General features: G+C 37.6%; 1 non-coding gene across 1 annotated transcript; it reads left to right on the top strand.

Moving 5' to 3' along the window:
• The first annotated feature begins 537 nt into the window (after positions 1-537).
• Positions 538-698, top strand: LOC136865034 (U1 spliceosomal RNA). Its single transcript, XR_010859427.1, has one exon. It is a non-coding gene; the product is annotated as a U1 spliceosomal RNA (small nuclear RNA).
• Positions 699-4,200: the final 3,502 nt, after the last annotated feature.

Raw genomic sequence — 4,200 nt, 5'->3', positions numbered from 1 at the left:
AAGCACGTATTTCTTTGTTTTCGGAAAATCCCAATAGGAGGGGTGAAAAGAGGTGAAAAAGTGGTTGAATGCCTTTAAAGAGAATACTTATATCTCAGGAACTGAAGATATTACAGATCTGAAAATTGGTGTTTGGGATCTCCTTTAAAAATAAAGAAACACGTATTTTTTGTTTTTGGAAAATACAATTCATGGTGGGGCTGAAATGGGGGTGAAATTTTAAAATGAGTGTATCTATATCTCAAAACATTTAAAGCTTATAGATGTAAAAATTGGTATTTAGAATCTCCTTTAAAAATAGAGAAAAATATTTTTTTTTGTTTTCGGAAAATCCCAATAGGAAGGGTGGAAAAGGGTGAAAAACGGGTTGAATGCCTTTAATGTAGCTACTTATATTTCAAAACCTGAAGATATTACAGACCTGAAAACTGGTGTTTGGGATCTCCTTTAAAAATAAAGAAACACATATTTTATGATTTTGGAAAATCCAATTAATAGGGGGGGTGAAAAGGGGGCGAATTTTCCAAATGAGTGTATATACTTACCTGGCGTAGGGGTTACCCTGATCAACAAGGCGGTTCCCCCAGGGTGAGGCCCTTGAATTGCACTTCGCTTGGGTTGACCCCTGCGAATACCCCAAATGTGGGTATCTCGGGCGCGTAATTTTTGGTGTAAGTTTATAGATGTAAAAATTGGTATTTAGAATCTCCTTTAAAAATAAAGAAACATGTATTTTTTTGTTCTCGGAAAATCCCAATAAGAAGGGTGGAAAAGGGTGAAAAAATGTTGAATGCCTTTAATGAGGCTACTTATATTTCAGAACCTGGAGATATTACAGACCTGAAATTTGGTATTTGGGATCTACTTTAAAACGAAAGAAGCAGGTATTTTTTCGTTTTTGGAAAATCCAAATAATGGGGGGGTGAAAAGGGGGGTGAATTTTTAAAATAAGTGTATCTACATCTTAAAACTTTAAAAGTTTACAGATGTGAAAATTCGTATTTAGAATTTCCCTTTAAAATGAAGGAAAACGTAATTTTTTGTTTTCTGTAAATCCCAATAGGAGGGGTTTAAAATGGTGAATAATTGGTTGAATGCCTTTAATGAGGATACATATATCTCAGAAAGTGAAGATATTACAGAACTGAAAATTTGTATATGGGATCTCCTTTGAAAATAAAGAAACACGTATTTTTGTGGAAATTCCAATTAATGGCGGTTAAACAGGAGTGACATATTGGGGTGAATTTTTTGAAAGACTATATCTACAGAACATCTGAGAAACGTAAAATGTTGCAGACGTAAAAAGTGTGTATTTGGAATCTCCTGTAAATGTAAAGAAACATAGGTGATTTGTTTTTGGAAACTCCACTTAAGGGGAACTAAAAGTGGTGAAATTTTAAAATGAGAATTTCTACAGTAGGCCTATATCTCATAAAAGTTAACATGTAACAGAAGTGAAAAATTGCATTTTTTATCGTATTAAAAATAAAGAAACGTGTATTTTTAGTTTTCGGAAATACCACTTGGGTGGAGGGGGTGTAAAATTGACTGAATATAGTGTTGATTTCTTTCAATTAGGCTACTGACATCTCAAAAATGAAGATGTTACAGACGTGAAATTTGATATTTGGAATCTGCTTTAAAAAGTGAAGAAACGCGTATTCTCGGAAAATCCAATGAGGGGGGGGGGTGAAAATATTGAAAAATTAATTGACTTAATTGTATGAGAATACTTACATCTAATAAAAACTATATTTGTTACAGGCGTGAAAATTGGTATTTGGATCTCCTTTAAAATCAAAGTCAAACGCGTTTTGGGGGGGAATAATCTTGGGGGGCGGGAGTGAAAAGGAGTTGAATTCCTTTCACGAGGACACATAAATCAAAAACTGAAGAGGTTAGAGTCGTGATAATTGGTATTTAGAAGATCCTTTACTATTAAAGAAACGAGTTTGTTCTAGGAAAATTCACTTAGGGGGGGGGTGGGTGTGTGAAAGATGTGAAAAAAATGAATTATTTTTATGGGGATACTTATATCTCAAAACTGAATGTTATAGACGTGAACATTGGAGTTTGGAATCTCTTTTAAACATAAAGAAACATGCCTTCTTTTCTTTTTGCGGGGGGGGGGGGATGAAACTAACGACGGTGGGGTGTAAAAGGAGGTTAGACCAATTGATTTTACTGTTTATTCATTCCATTCCTGATCCTGTCGAATGACTGGAAACAGGCTGTGGATTTTCGATGTACTTATTCTGATCATAAACCGATCATTTTTAATCTTTCCTGGGTTCGTTTTCCAGAGCTATCCTTTCCTTGGTATTCGGGAGATAGTAGGTTCGAACCCCACTGTCGGCAGCCCTGAAAATGGTTTTCCGTGGTTTCCCATTTTCACACCAGGCAAATGCTGGGGCTGTACCTTAATTAAGGCCACGGCCGCTTCCTTCCAACTCCTAGCCCTTTCCCGTCCCATCGTCGCCATAAGACATATCTGTGTCGGTGCGACGTAAAGCAACTAGCAAAAATATATATATATATATATTCCTTGGGAGAACGTTCTTAGATTACAGTAGATTCTCCTGGCATATAAATAAAAGTTAAAGACATTTGAAATAAACGATAGGAATGAGATTGATTGTCCAATTGTTCACCTCTATAATAAGGTCAATAATGCACGGAAGTATGTCATTCGTATCGCCAGAAATTCCGCGTACTTGCCTACGCACGACAATAGTGCTGGTCACAATGTCAAAAATGACAATGGCAGCAGATGGAATTTACCGCCAATTAGCGGTCTTGCATCTTGCTGTGGGGTCCAGAACATCTATAATAATAATAATAATAATAATAATAAAAAGAAGAAGAAGAAGAATATTCTGGACCGTCGTCAAATGTGCGGACCGCGCTGGAAATGGGTCTGGACGGGTAATGACTACAAATGCAGTCCGGCCGCGGGTTCAGTACTGCCAAGGCACCCAAGAAGACACCAGGCCGAATCTCCTCAAGAATTTGATCCATATTAAAAATGCTTATAGGAAAAGATGGCAAACATTTAGGGACCGAACTGACCGGGTGGAATACGTGGTCCTAGCCCGGGAAGTACGAAATCGATTGCTGGAAAGAGAGATTGAAAAATGGGAGGGAACTTGCCGTAATCTCTCAGAAAACGAGTCAGATCTCGAATTTTGACGGATTATATATAAATCGATATCCATTCAATTATAAATTTCAGTTTAATACCGTAGCGAAGCACGGGTATCTTGCTAGTAATAATAATATTTGTGTTACGCCCCACTAAATATATCTGTCTGGTTTCCACAGACGTCGAGGTGCCAGAAATTTCTCTCGCAGGAGTTCTTTTCCGTGCTAGTAAATCTACCGAACGAGGCTAACGTATTTGAGCACCTTCAAATACCACCGGACTGAGCCAGGATCGAACCTGCCAAGGGGTGAGAAGGCCAGCGCCTCAACCGTCTGAGCCACTCAGTCCGGCAGAAACAAAGGTATAACTGAGACGGGCAACGCATATCCATCGGCATTCAAACAGTTCGGCAAACGTTTGATCTCTCGGCCACTTCCTTGCTCAGCAGGGTAATTTATGACGGTAGCGAGCTTTAATACGGAAGTTCTCATTCCCCAACAGAAATCATTACAGTCTCTTTCTCCAGTTCAGACAATTTGCAATTGCTTTGTTCGGTGTTTGAAAGTCTTGTAATATTTGTTGAATTGATTAATTTTTGTGAAGTGTATTGTTTTCACTTAGCTTCATGTAATAATGTAAAAGCCGTGGAAATCAAACCTGGAAATTAACGCACGGTAAGATCCTGAATTAAATCTGCCAGTGCACACAAACGATCTTCAACCGAGCATCAGTAGCACTGATACTCGACCAAATAGTGCTGGTTCGGTGCCCACGAGTGACACTCAACCAAGTAGTAGTAGTTCTGCGAAGAGAAGAAAGGAGACTGAAACATCAAGTAACCAAAGTCAACGGCTGATATGTAATGCATACGAATACGTTACGAAGAACTAAGTCGGCAAGGGTTACTATTATTATTATTATTATTATTATTATTATTATTATTATTATTATTATTATTATTATTATTTATTCGCTATCCCCAACTAAGGAGAGCGATTGAACTTTTTTAGTTGATGTCGTTACCTTTTTCTTCCTCCTAAAATCGCTTCATCTTC

Source organism: Anabrus simplex, chromosome 2 (assembly GCF_040414725.1).
Source record: "Anabrus simplex isolate iqAnaSimp1 chromosome 2, ASM4041472v1, whole genome shotgun sequence".
In the NCBI taxonomy this organism is placed as follows: Eukaryota; Metazoa; Arthropoda; class Insecta; order Orthoptera; family Tettigoniidae; genus Anabrus; species Anabrus simplex.
Note: the sequence above shows the minus strand (reverse complement) of the source record. Positions and strands in the feature narration are given on the sequence as shown.